General features: G+C 57.4%; 1 protein-coding gene across 7 annotated transcripts in view; it reads right to left on the bottom strand.

The window, feature by feature from the left end:
- The window catches only part of LOC123620178, a 45,872-nt gene extending 32,539 nt beyond the window's left edge, over positions 1–13,333 (bottom strand). For all 7 annotated transcript variants that reach the window (XM_045525182.1, XM_045525184.1, XM_045525186.1 and 4 more), the window contains exon 1: positions 13,177–13,333. The gene's annotated coding sequence lies outside the window, so the exon portion shown is untranslated. The remainder of the gene's footprint in view (positions 1–13,176) is intronic.
- Between the last annotated feature and the right edge of the window lie 3,100 nt (positions 13,334–16,433).

Below are 16,433 nucleotides of genomic sequence, written 5' to 3'. Positions count from 1 at the left end.
AGGCTGACGAATTTCCTGCACCCAAGTCAGTCATCAGAAGCCGAGAGACAGAGGGAAGAGGAAAGTCACGAACGAGGAGAAAACGTCTGTAACGCGGGTGGTCGACCACGGACTCGTGTTGAGGAAACACAAAGGATGGCGGGTCGGGCGGGAAGGCCACTCACCAAGGCAGCGGGTGGCCAGGCACAGAGATGGCGGGTGGGGACCACGGGCGTCACTGAGAACCAGGACAGTCAAAGCAGACCCAGGGCACGACCCTTCTGTGCTGACCAGACCCCCAGACAGGACCACTGCGAATAGGACGAGGGTGGAGCCAGTGCCGGGGAGCCCCCCGCGGTGACCGGCTGTGGCTGTCCTGGCCGCTGGCTCAGCGTCAGCCGACTCAGGGCCAGACGAGCAGCAGAAACTCACTCCTGTGCAGGCAGCTCTTACCCCGCAGCTGCCAGAGCAGCAGACGTCAGCCTGGAGGCCCAGGGACTGCGGGAGGGGGGACAGGGGACCCCACTGTCACCTGGGGTCCCAGGGCCTGTGGGATGTGACATGGCTGTCCCCACTGTCACCTGGGTCCCAGGGCCTGTGGGATGTGACATGGGTGTCCCCACTGTCACCTGGGGTCCCAGGGCCTGTGGGATGTGACATGGCTGTCCCCACTGTCACCTGGGTCCCGGGGCCTGTGGGATGTGACATGGCTGTCCCCACTGTCACCTGGGTCCCGGGGCCTGTGGGATGTGACATGGCTGTCCCCACTGTCACCTCGGTCCCGGGGCCTGTGGGATGTGACATGGCTGTCCCCACTGTCTCACCTGCTCTCCGACGGGAGGACCCTGCTGGGGACCCAGAGCGGGTTCCCGACAACCTGGGGCTTCCTGGGACGGGACAGGTGTTTCCCCTCAGGGAGGTGGAGGAAGGGACTGCGTGACGGAGCCCAGGGACAAGCCCAGGACGGTGAGGAGACAGGAGCCCCCTTTGCCAGCAGGGAGCTGGGGTCTCCACAGTGTCCCGCCCTCCCCATGCAGGGGCATCTCCAGGGCCTGGGGCTGTCCCCTTCCTGGGGGTCCCGCCATCCAAGCCCCGAGCTCCCTGGGAGCAAGTAAGACAACCCCAAGGGACTTTGGGGGTTGTCTGAGAACCAGTCTCTGGATTGGGTCCCAGAAGGCGCCAGAAGACTCTGGAAGGCCCCTTCACGCCGCTGAGTCTGGTCACCCTGACCCCTCCTTGCCCCGGGGTGTCTCAGGGGGCAACGACCCCACAGCCTCAAACCTCAGCTAAGTCAGAGGCCCCAGAAGCAGGCAGGCATGGGAGCTGTCACCCCGAGGGGTCACCGTGGGGCTGGCCGGGGGCAGAAGCCCTGGGGACAGCCGGGGGCTGCAGTACCCGCGACCCTGAGCTGTGCCAGGCGGGGGCGGCACCTCACACGCCGTGAAACGCGGCTTCAATAACTTCAGTCGCCGGCAGGACGCGGCCCGGGGCGGGAGCTGAGTCGGAAAGGGAAGCAAACCCGGGGTAACAAGAAGTGGTGAGGAAATGGGGAACAGAGAAAGTGAGGGCCGACACTCGCGCTCCCGGGCAGACTTTCGCGGTGACGCTCTTGGGAAAGTGACAGTGACGACCGTGAAGTGCGGCTGGAACAGGGGCCGGCAGGGAGGGAAACCGGTTTCTTGAGAATGTGGGATTGGTTGCACCAACTTACAACCCCTCATTTTAAGTCAGAAAGGAAAAAATTTCTTCTCAAGAAAGTGTCTTCATGCCGAGGCCCCAGGGACGTGTGGGCCAGAGCGCGGGAACCAGGCAGGACGGCGGGGACCCTGCCCTGCGGGGACGGGGGGACCCTGCGGGGATGGCGAGGACCCTGCCCTGTGGGGACAGGGGGACCCTGTGGGGACGGGGAGGACCCTGCCCTGCGGGGATGGCGGGACCCTGTGGGGACGGGGAGGACCCTGCCCTGCGGGGACGGGGGGACCCGGGGGGATGGGGAGGACCCTGCCCTCTGGGGACGGGGGGACCCTGCCCTGCGGGGACAGGGAGAACCCTGTGGGGACGGGGAGGACCCTGTGGGGACGGCGAGGACCCTGCCCTGCAGGGACGGGGGGACCCTGTGGGGACGGGGGGGACCCTGTGGGGATGGGGAGGACCCTGCCCTGTGGGGACGGGGGGACCCTGTGGGGACGGGGGGGACCCTGTGGGGATGGGGAGGACCCTGCCCTGCGGGGACGGGGGGACCCTGTGGTGATGGGGGGACCCTGTGGGGACGGGGGGACCCTGCCCTGCGGGGACGGCAGCCGGTTCTGCGGCGCCAGATCCTCATCAGGCCCCCCCACCCCGAGACAGGCCCCCCACCCGGGGCCGCGGCCCCCTGCAGGCCCACCGTGCTCCCCGGAGGACAGCAGCCCCCGCCGGAGCTGGGGGTGGGCTTCTCAGACACCCTCCGTGGGGGGCGTGAAGCTGCCCGGTGGGGGCCTCTCCCTGCTGGGCTGTCGGCCTTGCTGTGTTGCAGCCCACGGCGCCTGCGGCCCATGTCCCCCTCAGCGGACACCCCCGTCAATGCAATGGGACGACTGAGGCAGGAAGGGTCTCTCGCTCTGACCCTGTGAGGGCCGCACTCCCTGGGGGGCCGGCCTCAGCTGCCCCTCCGCCTCCAGGGCCCCCCCACCCGCCTGCCCCGCAGAGCACAGGTGGGCCCCCCCACCGTCTGGCTCCCACCTCAGCTGCTTCCCCCACGTGGGGGCCTGGACAAGCGCCCTCTTGCCCCACCTCCCTCCGGGGCGTTTGCTGCACCCCGATTCCCCCCCATTCCCGCCCCTCCTTTCCCAGCTGCGCTTCCACTGAGTCTCCCGACCACGCACCTCCTCCCAACAGCTGCCCGAGCCCACCCCAAGTGCACAGCGGGGCACCCCCACGGCTGGCAGGGAGGTGTCTCCTGGCTCTGGCCTCCCGAGGCCCGAGCTTCCTGCACCGTGCGTTGTCTCCCCAGCAGCGGGGCGCGCTGACCACCCTGCGCTGTCCCCAGCGGGAAGCCGTGGCCACACTCAGCCCTGCGGACACAGCCTCCCTGGGCCTCCCGGACCCAGACTCACGGCTGCACCCAGGAGGGCGAGCCCCACCGTCACCAGGTTGCTGTCCCGCCACCCCTGCCCCTGGGGCTTCCGCACAACGTCCCCAGCATGTCCCAGTCCAAGGGCTGGTGGCGGCTGTGTGGACAGTGGGGGAGGGGTTTGAACTTCACGCTGGTCTCCAGCCCGGCCCGGTTCCCAGCAATTCAAGGAATGCGGGGAGTCTGGGGTCGGAATGTAAACAGCAGCAGCATCACAGAGCCAGCCGGGGCCAGTGACCCTCATGCGGAACTGCAGGGTGTTCCTGACGCCGCACCACGTTTATGTGTCTTTGGTCTCGTAAAATACACAGCTCAGCTTTTACACATGAAAGTTCATGTCTGAAGCCAACAGAATTCAAGTTCTGGAAAAACTGCCCATTCATTATTTTCTCAGAGCATGTTCTCCCTGCGAACCCCCGCAGCTGTCTGGGCACTGCTGTCTTGGTGCGCAGAGGCGGATGGTGGCTGGGACAGCCTCCACCACCGGAGGGACAGGCCACCCGTGCCCAGAGCAGCACACGCACCCCCCGTCCCAGAGAGAGCTGCGGGGCAGTCTTGGGGGCCCCCAGGAGAGGCTCCCTGTCCTGACCTCAGGGCACAAGGCCGGCCTGTTCCCACCAGCCCTGCCGGGACTCGAAGGGGCCCTGGGCTGCCGTTCAGGGCGTGTGTGGCCTGGGGCTCCCGGGACAGGACCTGGACAGGCCTGGTGACGACCGCCACTGTGGATGTGCCACCTTAGCTGTGGGAAGATTCTGGAGGGACGTCACCGAGCCAGCAAGACTCCCCAGAGTCTTCACAGGCAGCTCCCAAAACTTGGAGGTACCTGAAAACTCAACGCCTGGGCAGGATGCCTTGTTCTTAAACTAAAGCACTTCTGCTCTTGCAAGAGAGATCAGGTGAGCTCCTCACAGGCCATTGACATCTCCCGTGTTTGGGGAGCTTTTGTCCCTTTGTTTATGCCTAGTTTAGATAGGAATACAAATGTTCACAAGGAGTACAAAAGCCAAAGTCCATGTGGTTCCAGCCAATCAACAGGAGTTGGTGGGCATGTTTCTTTGCCAGAAACATCTATAACGAGGTTATATTTGATTCAAATAACATTTTCCTCATGGCCCTTTAAAGAACAGGAACACAGAAAAGCAGAGACACAAGCATCAGTCTGGGTGGTCCTCACCGGGGAAGTGTTTTCCCGGGTCTGCTGGGCTGTCACCGTGCCACTCCCATCCCGGAGACTGGAGCCAGGGCGGATGCGCCAGGGCCAGCACAGGAGAGACAGGGCACAAGCACTGTGCGTGTGCACCGGCATGGCATCGAGGCTGACAACCGGCCCCTCCCGGGCCCTGACCTGCCACCCAAGATGACCACCCCACCGCCCACACTCCAGCCCCAGCCCCACACCGGCCGTCAGTCCAAGCAGCCAGCATGGAGGAGGGAGCGCTGTGCTGATGCACCTGGACCACAGCACTGCTGGGTGTGGACTGGACACTCCACCCCGGGGAAGAGCATGGGGCTCCCTGCCCGGACCACGTGGGGTGTTTGCCAAAGTCCTCGTGGACCAGAGTCAAGGGAGACAAAAATGGGAGAGAAGCCAAAACCGACTGAGCCCCTTGTAACGCCAGCCCCTGCGTCAGGCGGGCGGCTGTATCCTGTCACACGGCCAGGAAGCCCACGTCAGACAGCCACGCGAAGGGAGCTGCGGGGACCCGGCTGGAGGACAGGCCGAGGTGAGCGGCTGGCGTGGGACGCGCAGGCAGCGTGGGTGGGTGGGGGGAGGGTGTAGATGACCAGGACCAGGAGCAAAGCAGGGTCATCACTGCTGACCCTGCACACACTAAAAGGGTTATGAAATACTACTGTGAACAACTTTATGACAAAAATTAAACAGCTCCGATGAAATGGACAAATCCCTGGAAAGGCACAAATTACCAAGCCTGACTCAAGAAAGAATATATTCTAAATAGACTTGTAACAAGGAAAGACATTGAATTAATAATTAAAATCATCCTATAAGGAAAAGCCAGACGGTTTTATTGGTGAATTCCAGCAAACACTGCAAGAATTAATACCAATCCTTCACAAACTGTTCATGAAAACAGAGGAGGGGGGGGGATAGCTCCCAATTCATCCGATGAGGCCAGTATTGTCCTTATACCATAGCCAAAGACGTCACAAGGTAAGAAAACCATAGGCCAAAACCCTCATGAATATAGATACAAAAATCCCCAACAAAATATCAACAAACTGAATCCAGCAACATGTAAAATACTTCATGTCCAACGGGGATTTATACCCTAACATCCAAATATTGGCTTAACATCCAACACCTGATTAATGCGATACATCATTTATAAAATAAAGAACAAAAACCACATGGTTATCTCAACAGACTCAGAAAAAGCATTTGAAAATATCCAGCGTCTTTCATGATAAAATGTCTCCACAAAGTGGGAATGGAAGGAGAACGTCCTCAATTTGACAAAGGGCGTCTGTGTAAAACCTATAGCTAACATAATACTTAATGATGAAAGACTGACTAAAATTTTTTTCTCTAAGATCAGGAATAAGGAAACAATATCCACTGTCACCACTTCTATTCAACATTGTACTGGAGGCTGTAGCCAATGCAATCAGGCAAAATAAATAAAAGCAAAGCATCTGTATTAGAGAGGAAGAAGTAAAACTATCCTTATTTGCAGATTACCTTCATGTGCAAAATTCTAAGAACTCCACCAAAAACACACTTTAACTAATAAAGAAGTTCAGCAAATTCACAGGATACAAGATTTCAAAAATTGACTGTATCTCTATATACCATCCCTTATAGCTCTGTATAACAGCCACAAACAAGAAAATTAAGAAACAATTTCCATTCACAGCAGCATCAAAAGAGAAAAAATCTTAAGAATGAATTTAACAAAAGAAGTCCAAGAATTGCACCCTGAAAACTACAAAATATTGCTGAGAGACATTAAAAATATCCAAATAAATTGAGAGACAGCCCATGTTCATGGATTGGAAGATTCAATATTGTTAGAAGGCAATTCTCAGGTCAATCTGCAAACTGAATGAAATCCATATTGAAATCCCCACAGGCTCTTTTTCAGAAAATAACAAGATAACCCTAAAATGTATATGGAACTACAAAGGATCTGGAATACCAAAACCATTTGGAATAAGGAGAACTACAAGTAAGACTTGTAGTTTCCTAACTTCAACACTAACCCCAAGGCCACAGTAATGAAGACACCATGGAGCTGGCATTAAGGACAGATAGACTTGTCGATCAGTGGAACAGAACCGAGAGTTCAGAAATAAACTCTTCCATTTATAGTCAACTGATTGTCAACAAAGGTGTCCAGGCAATCATTGGAGAAATGATAATCTTTTCAACAAATGATGCTGGGAAAATTGGATATCCATATGCAAGAAAGATGAATGTAGACCCTTTCTTTCCACCAAACACATACACACAAAATAACTCAGAAGATATTATAGACCTAAATGTAATGGCTAAATCTATAAGACTTTTAGAAGAAATGTAGCAGAAAAATCTTTGTGACCTTATGTTAGACAAAGAGCTCTTAAATACAACACCAAAACCACATCCTTAAAAGAACAAATTGATAAATTAGACTGCATCAAAATGAAAACTTTTGCACTTCAAAAGACACCACTGAATAAATGAAAACATAAGCCACAGACTAGAAGATACAGATTACATATTTTAAAAAGGATTTGTAATATAAAATTCTTCGTACGGGATTCCATAAAAGAATATGCATTAAAAGAACGTATTATATAAAATACTTTATAAAAGAATATTATTTTTAAAGGATATTATATAAAAGAATGTATAGAGAATTCTTAAAACTCTATAATCAAAAGACAACCCAATTTTAAAATGGGCACGAGATTTGAACAGGTCTGATAAATGAATGGCTACTAAGCATGTGAAAAGATGCTGACCCTCGTTAACCATTAGCAATTGCCAATTAAACCCATAATGAGATACTGTTCCACAGTCACTGCAGTCTGGTACATTGACACGTCCCAACTTGTTCTTTTTGCCTTGAAATTTTTGTCTGCTAATTTTAACATCTGGATCATCTTGGGGTCAGTCCCCAGTAATGGACTTTTTTTGTGTTTTTTAGCATGAGTCACATATTTTTGTTTCTTCATATGTCTAGGAATTTTGGACTATATACTGGACATGATAAATGATATATATTCTGAATTCTGATATGTTACTTTGAAAAGTATTAATTTATTTGTTTTCGCCTGGTAATTAAACCCAGCTGAGCTCAAACGCCACCCTCTATCTTTCCTGTGGTGGCAACAGCTCAAATATCTGATCGTGTATTAGACTGTGTATTAGTCAGAGTTTTCCAGAGAAACAGAACCAACAGTGGTTTAAATAGACAGATAGATGGATAAACATGTCTATATGTAGATAGGTAGATATATAGCAAACAGCTATTAGGTTTTTTGTTGTTGCATTGTTTTGTTTTGAAGTTATTGGTTTTTATACATCTATTTTCTATCCAGCCACTTAACCAAATTACTAATTAATTTCAGTAGTTTGTTACTAGCATCTCTTGTATTTTCCAGATACACCTTCATATCGTAAGCACAAAAGAGGTAGCTTTATTTTTACTTTTGAATTTTATACCATATAGCTCATTTTGTTTTACTGTGCTGCATTTTCTACAATGTCCAACACAATCTCAAACAACAGTGACTAAGGCATCACTGTCTAGCTCCCCAACTTCACTGAAAGGGGTTTTGTAGGTTGGTTTTGATTACATTTAAGTAGTTTCATTCTATTCCCATATGACTTACAGGGTTGTTTTTAAAAAATTGGGAATGGTTGTTAACTTACACTGAATATCTTTTCAACATATATTGATACAACCATGTGATTCTGCACAAGCTGTAGAGGTGACGAGTTGTGTTCATGACGTCACAGACCCCCCTAACGCATGCCCAGAGCAGCTGTGCTCGCTCAGCACGTGTGGTCGGGGGCTCGGAGCCGTCTCCCGGCGTTCACGCCCCTTGGAATGTCCTCCGCCGTGTGTGGGCTGGGCCTGGTGACCTGCTGCTGACAAATAGACGATGGCAAAAGTGATGGATGTCACTCCCAAGATTAGGTAGTGAGAGACTGACTTGCTCACAAGCACGCACTCTCACTCGGTCTCCCCTGCCGGCTGCCCGGGGGCGAGACCCCCGGCAGTCAGCCAGCGGGGACCCTGGGCCCTCAGGTGAACAGCCCTGGGGACTCCAGCAACACCCAGCAAGCCACCGAGCGAGCTCGGAAGCAAATCCCGCCCCAACGGACCCTGGAGACGGGTCCTGAGCCGGTGAGCCCAGGCAGGGCCTGCAGAGACACCCGGACCCACAGCAACTGGGCTCTAACAACTTACTAAGTTAAGCTACTACATTTTGGAGTAATTCGTCCTACGATAATAGATAATTAATACAGTGTATTACACTTTTTATACAAGACTAGATTTTATTCACAAATATCTCATTTGGAAGTAACACATATTCTATATTCATAAAAGAAAGTGAGGTATAGGAATCTTTGGATCGTTTTGAGCAGGCTTTCATGTTAATCTGAATAATAACCTCACAAAATTAATTTGGAAAACTAGAACAACACTGGCCTTAAAATTCAGCTGAAAAAGACATCTAATCTTGATGCCCATTTTTCTTTGCAATTCGCAACCCCACCTAGGCTAGGTGAGTGTGTGGACGTCCTGGGGAAGGGGCCGGGTCTACACCTGCATAACCACTCTAAATTTCCCACCAAATCCAGGCCTGCATTTCTGGGCTCCAGTCAGAGCTTTGAATTCTCTCTCCCCACCTGACTCCCCTTCAAACCTGGCGTTCAAGGATTACGCTCGTGAGACGAGCTGGAAACAGTGCCAGCCTGGAAGAACAGCATAGGGCCCCTTAGAACGGGTGGGCGTCAGGCCCAGCACGCACCCCGTGGCCGTCCATCACCCCCCCACCCCCCCACCCCCGTCGTCACAGCCCTGGGGCACTGGCTCTGGGTCCAACTGGAGCTGCCGCCTCCCAGCCCTCAGCCTCAAAGGCCCGCGGAAGCCGGGACCACCCCTCTCCGCGCCCACCCAGAAACAGCCAGCCCCGGGGGTGCGGCACATGGCACTCGGCTCGCTCGCTTGTCCCTCTGCCCTGACGGAACACAGGTCTGCGGGGGCGGGGACGCCGTCTGCTGAGTCCACTGCTAGATCCGCGGGGACACACGTGCTCCTGAGTGAGTAACGGGAGCCGCGTGGCCGACACTCTGCCCTCGAGGACAGAAGCTGCTGAACTTCTCCGTCGCTTCTATTTTGGCTCAAACACGGCTCCAGCTGCGGCCGCGGCTGCTCCCCACGACCCTGGGTGGATTTTAAACTCTGGCCTCTCGCTGACACAGCGCCGGTGGACACAGGGCGCGGCCACCGCGGGCAGCCAGCAGCCTCGGCCCTGAGGGAGGAGCCCTGAGATCCAAGTTGGGGAGTGAAGCTCTGAGTCTCATCAGCCGGGGGAGGAGAGAGCGGATCTAGAATAAGCCCCATGTGAGTCCCCAGGGACGCGGCCCAAGGGCCTTCTCACATCCAGCTAATTCCTGCCATTCCTCTGGCTCCGACGCACATTCCGGGCGACAAGTCATCCACCAGGCATCACCCACCAGGAAAGTGCACCCTCGTTCCTGCTCCACCACACCCACCCCACTTTTCCTTTTAGTTCCCTGACATTTCGATCATGCACATACGGAACAGGAAGCGAGAGTGCGGCCGGGCGGCTGCGGCTGCCGGGGCTCTGGGGAGCTTCCTGCTGTGGCCTCAGCACGGAGCAGCCCGCCCTGCCGGGACCAGGCCCCGCTGTGACCAGCCCCGCTATGACCAGCCCCTGCCGGCGGCCCCACCACAGAGGAGGCTCCGAGGGCCTTAAAGGTTCACGTCTTTCTGCTGAAGGGATTTGTCGTCACTCACGGTGCCGGCAGTGTGTGCATTTGACCCGACGGCCGAGTTACTCCCTAATGAGACAGAACCCGGCAAAGTCCGACTTGGACCCCATCACCCCCCCTACATCTCGCACACACGGCAGCCCTGGCCGGGGTGGCAGAGAGGGCACAGCACCCCGAGCGCACCAGCCCTGCGGGCACGAAAGCAGCCTGTGGTGTGTACCCCGGCCCTGCCCACACAGCCTGCGGACGGCTGCCACGGCGAGGGGGTGGCCCTTCCCCAGACCGCGGCTCCGCGCCCCGCAGACCTGGGTGCTCACGGCCAAAGGGCCCCCGAGTCCGGGAGAGGACGTGGGTCTCTTCCTCGTCCCGACCTGTGGCCTCGTCACAGCCACCTGGGGTGGGACATGCATGTCCCCCTGGGCCCCGGAGGCCTCCCAGTGGTCACCTCCGCTGGACCAGGGCCAGCAGCCGGCGGGGACCGGGGGGAGTGGTGCTGCTCCTCGGTGCCCCGGGTCTGCTCACAGACGCCAAGGTCCCCAGGAAGGAAACCGCCCTAAGCCATGAGTCACCAACACACCAGGGTGAGCTGAGCATGAGCTGGGACGAGGAGAGAGGCTCAGGGAGGTGCCAGGAGGAGGAAGAGCAACACCTGCCTCTGGTTTCACCCAGGACAGGCCCTGGGAGGCGTGGGAGGGGGAGAATGGGGGCCGTGAGGGCCCGGGAGGGTCACCGAGGCCAGGCAGCCCCGGCCACCTGCGATGCGCAGTGACCCACAGACAGGTGAGGCTGTGCACCACGGTGCCCCTGCCACGCCACCTGCTTTAGGGTTAAGTGACAGCGGACATGCAGGCAGCTTCTCCTGAGCCAGAACAAATGCAGTTCACGGAACAGTCTAAACACCACAACGTCCTGAGCCGGTTCCCCGTCCAGTCAGACGCAGCTCTGAGCCCGAGGTGCCGAGAAGCCGGCCCAGCCCTGCCACGAGGTGCCGAGACGAGCCCGGTGGACGGAGACGGGCAGCGCTGTGGTCCGAGAGGGGAGCAGCCCCTCGGCCCAGGAGGGCTGGGGTCCCGGGGGGCCGGCCCCTGCGCTGACGCCGTGGCCACAGGTGAGCGGAGGGGGACGGCCACAGGGAAGACGGCAGCCGGGGGAGGGGCGTGAGGGAAGCAGAAGCCAGGACGGCTCTTGAGCTTCAGCCTCGAGTCAAAGAACCATCTCGTGAAGCTCCTCCACAGAAAACTGTCCCTCTTCAGAGATTAGTGTCACCACCGTCAGCGCCACATGGCTCTCTGGGAGCCCCAGATGGGGCAGTGTCTTGTGAGACTGGAGGACACAGATAAGAAACGCAGACCCTTCATCTGCAGCTGTTCCTGATCAGCTGCCCCCAACGGGAGGAGGAAGGAGCCCGGGAGTCAGCAGGGGCCGGGGCTGCCGTGGGGTGACCGCGGCCGTGTCGTGAGGTCCCACCTGCACAGCGGACACACGGCGGCAAGTCCTTCCTGGCACCTGCCGGGCCAGACGCACAGAGCAGAATATAGTTCAGGAAGAGCCCAACTACGTGTGAGACGCTAGTGTGTGATAAATCAGTGATGGGCAGACGACTATTCACAAATGATACTCAGACAACTGGGTCAACACCTTAAGTTGGACGCATAGCTCACACCAGACACCGGCAGGATTCTAGAAGGATCAAAACGTAAATGTCAGGGAGCAAAACCATAATAATACTAGAAGGAAACGTAGGAAAAGTCCTTTGTAACCCAGAGTGGAGAGGCCTTTTATACATGACACAATATCCGGAAGCCGTAAGATGAAATTTTTTGCCTAAAATATTTTTCCCGTTGCCCAAACAACTACCGCAACACGGAGTTAAAAGACAAATGACACGCAGGGAAAATATACGAGCCGTTAGTATCACAGATGAAGAGCTAATCTCTACATAGAAAGAACTCTCCAGATGAGTGAACAAAGAGTTTGCCAAAAAAGAGAAATAAAAATGGCTCTTGGACATGTAACAAATGCTCAGTCATTCATGATACGAGAAATGAAAACTTAAAACTACGCTGAGACACGACTACCCGTGTAGTCTCTGTACTGTGAAAGCCGAGTGTTTGAGGACCTAGCCCAGCACCCGCCACGGCACGACCCCGGTGCACGGGGCCTTCACAGCATTTAACAAAGTCACAGATGTGTGTGGCTTGTGCACACAATGGGGCACTGTGCCGAGACCCACAAGGACAAGCTCTCCAGGACATGACATTAAAGTAAACAGAATCCGCAGCCCTGAAGTGTGGGCTGTGCGTCGCAGCCTCCTTCTCCAGGGTGCCGCACGGGGAGGGACGCACGGGGAGGGACGTGGAAGAGGAATGTTGCCGGGGAAACCGGCCAGCACCGTCCCTCCCTGGTCCTGCCGACTCCTCCCCAGCGGGACCCTCCTCAGGGCTGGAGGTGGCCGGGTGGCTGGGCCAGGACGGTAAGCTGGGACCCGCGGCCTCAGCTCAGGACTCACCGGCCACGGAGGCCCCGCTCCCCCACTCACGAGTGCCCACTTGGAAACTCGCTCTGGTCACCGGCGCCGCGGGGTCAAAGTGACACAGTCCACAGTCCGAGCCCCAGGTCCGCTGCCACCCTGGCCCCGGATGAGACAGAGTGATTCCCTGCCGACGCCACTCTCTGCGGCAAAGACGCGCTGCCCGTCAGCAGTTTCCAGCCTCGGCTGTGGGGAGGCTGCACGCTCGGGAAGCAGGACTGACGCCTCCGTGTCAGACCCGAGACGGTCCAAGCTCCGGGCCGCCCGGGCACCTCCATCGTTTTGGTTAAAGAAAATGCCGGCAGGACACACGGACACACGCGGCCTCTCAGCCTGTCTCTACCGCCCGGCAGGAAAAGCCCCAAACCCGCCCTGCCTGCAAAGTCTCATGAAGCGAAATCGCAGCGAGCCGGGGCGGGTCACCGCAGGACCCAGGCCGCAGTCCGCGCCGTCCGCCCCCACGTTCCTGTCCCCACGTTCCTGTCCCCACCTGGGCCCGGCTCTGCTCCCTGGAGACCCCTCCCGCCCCTTTTCTTTCTCCAACAGCTCCACCGGGGAAAGCTCATGCACTGTAAAACTCACCCACTTCAGCGGCCTTTGCGTGTTCACAGGCCGTAGCACATTTTCATGGCACAAAAGGAAGCCCATGGTCAGCGGCTGTCACTCCCCAGCCCCTGCCCTGGGCAGCCCCGGACCCACCGGTCTCCACGCAGTCGCCCACGGCGCGCACTGCACGAAAACGGAGCGACCCCTCGCGGCCCTGTGCGACCCGCCTCCTGCGCGGAGGACGTTCCGTGGCTCATCCACGTCACAGCGACATCCGTGCGCCCTCCCTGCTCACGTGGCCTCACGGCGCATTGCGTGGCTAGATGGCGTTTTGTTTCCTGCTTGTCCAGTGACGGACTTCTGTGCCCGCCCTTGGCTGTCGCGCCCAACGCCGGGTCCGGGTTTTGTGGGGACGTAGGTTTTCGATTTTCACCTAGAAGTGCTGGGTCACGCGGTCGCTGCACGTTGAGCACTTTGAGGAGCTGCTGGCGGTTTCCATGGCGGCTGCTCCGTCCTACGAGCCGGCCGTGGCCACGAGGCTCCAATTCCCCCCCCCCTTCCTCACCTGCACCTGCCGTCCCGGGACCACCGTCCGGACAGCAAGGACTCCACCTCGCGGTCTGCTACTTCGGCTGCCTCCTCCACCGGCCCACGCGGGTCTCGGTTCCGCCCACGGGAGCCCCGGGCTCCTCCAGGCCTTTGCCCCGACCCTGCGCCTCTCTGCTGCCGGCCCTGTGCCGCGCCAGCACTGGGCAACACGTCCAGAATTCTTTATCGAAACGTTAAAACAAGTGAGCACCGGTGTTAGGAATGTGCTTGTACAGCAAACACACCGCAGGGGCACAGGCGAGGTTGTGCTCGCAGGCACGAGCCCCACACGCCGCAGCCGGGCAGGGATGGAACAGCTCACAGGAGCAGCGCGGCCCCGGCTCAGCTTCGCCCGGGCTCCCTCAGACGCCTCTGCCGGCACGGCACTGTACACAGCGAGGCACGTTGGTTTGCACACCCCCAGCACGGCACTGTCCACAGCGAGGCACGTTGGTTTGCACACCCCCAACACGGCACTGTACAGAGGGAGGCTCGTTGGTTTGCACACCCCCAGCACGGCACTGTACACAGCGAGGCACGTTGGTTTGCACACCCCCAACACAGCACTGTACAGAGGGAGGCTCGTTGGTTTGCACACCCCCAGCACGGCACTGTACACAGCGAGGCACGTTGGTTTGCACACCCCCAGCACAGCACTGTACACAGGGAGGCTCGTTGGTTTGCACACCCCCAACACGGCACTGTACACAGGGAAGCATGTTGGTTTGCACACCCCCAGCACAGCACTGTCCACAGGGAGGCACATTGGTTTGCACACCACCAGCACGGCACTGTCCACAGGGAGGCACGTTGGTTTGCACACCCCCAGCACAGCACTGTCCACAGGGAGGCTCGTTGGTTTGCACACCCCCAACACGGCACTGTCCACAGGGAGGCACGTTGGTTTGCACACCCCCAGCACGGGACTGTACACAGGGAGGCACGTTGGTTTGCACACCCCCAGCACGGCACTGTCCACAGGGAGGCACGTTGGTTTGCACACCCCCAGCACGGCACTGTCCACAGGGAGGCACGTTGGTTTGCACACCCCCAGCACGGCACTGTACATAGGGAGGCTCGTTGGTTTGCACACCCCCAGCACGGCACTGTCCACAGGGAGGCACGTTGGTTTGCACACCCCCAGCACGGCACTGTCCACAGGGAGGCACGTTGGTTTGCACACCCCCAGCACGGCACTGTCCACAGGGAGGCACGTTGGTTTGCACACCCCCAGCACGGCACTGTCCACAGGGAGGCATGTTGGTTTGCACACCCCCAGCACGGCACTGTACACAACGGTGGCTCCTGATCAATGCTGATCTGGGAAACAACACCTTGGTAAGACGCTCACGCTTGCACATCAAGGTCAGTTCGGGAACAGACCATGTCCGTGTCAGAGATCGCCAGGCCCCACATTCTATGTGGTAAACTTTGAGTGGAGCCAGGAAGCCCCGGAAGGTTTCTGTAGCCAACTCCGACCCAGACAGCAGCGGGTCCACTGAGGGCCACCCGTCTTCCACGAGTGCTCGTCACGTCTAAGTGACACTTCCCAACACCCACATGCAGGGCCCCACTTCCCTGCTCTGCGCGGTGTCCCTGCGGGTCACTGGGGAGGCGTCCACGCACGTGGTGAGGCTGTAAAGCGACTCACAGAGTGGCTCACAGAGTCAGATCGGCCGCTCTGAGCCCCTCCTAGACCCGGGAAACGGGAACGGGAAGAGGCTGTGATCTGCCACCGGCCTCCGAGGGGTGGCCGAGCTCAGCCTCTCCGCCTGGGGAGCTGGTTTCTGAACACTGCGTCCTAAGTGTCTCTTTGCCGACCCCTCAGCATCGCCCTGCGACCCTCAGATGCTTTGGGTCTGACCTTCAAGCCCAGGCCCTCATTCCAGAGGACCTTTCCTCACCAGGCTCAGCCTTTTCGAGACCGCCGCACGCCTGTGCAGGCCTTGTCAGGGCCTTTATTATTTATCTTCAGTGATGTTCTCCCAGCTTGTCTCTTTTTTTTTTTTTTTTTTTTTTTTGAGACAGAGTCTCGCTGTGTTGCCTGGGCTAGAGTGAGTGCCGTGGCATCAGCCTAGCTCACAGCAACCTCCAACTCCTGGGCTTAAGCAATCCTACTGCCTCAGCCTCCCCAGTAGCTGGGACTACAGGCATGTGCCACCATGCCCGGCTAATTTTTTCTATATATATTTTAGTTGGCCAGATAATTTCTTTCTATTTTTAGTAGAGATGGGGTCTCACTCTTGCTCAGGCTGGTCTCGAACTCCTGACCTCTAGCGATCCACCCGCCTCAGCCTCCCAGAGTGCGAGGATGACAGGCGTGAGCCACCGCGCCCGGCCTCTCAGCTTGTCTCTTGCTCCTCTGGGACAAGCCCTCAATCCTGCCCAGGGTGACAACCACCAAATCTGGCACCTCAGAATTAACCCCTGGGGGTGGCCATGACACCCAGAGACAGGGCCAGCCCGACGTTGTCCTGCCTGAGGCATGCAGAACGGCGGGTTCCAGGCTGTGGCTGGGCCCTGAGTCTGAGGACAGCAGGCCAGGTGGCCAGCTGGGGCCTCAGCCGCGCCCTGCTTGCGTGGGGACAGGGCTCCACGCCGGGTGAGGGTGCTGCTTTCCGGCCCGTTCCCTCCCCCGCAGAGGGGGCGGCCGGCCTGGCCGGGGCTCTCGCGGTAGCCGGCAAGCAGACTGAGCTGGCCGGAGC

Source organism: Lemur catta, chromosome 15 (assembly GCF_020740605.2).
Source record: "Lemur catta isolate mLemCat1 chromosome 15, mLemCat1.pri, whole genome shotgun sequence".
NCBI classification, from domain to species: domain Eukaryota; kingdom Metazoa; phylum Chordata; class Mammalia; order Primates; family Lemuridae; genus Lemur; species Lemur catta.
Note: the sequence above shows the minus strand (reverse complement) of the source record. Positions and strands in the feature narration are given on the sequence as shown.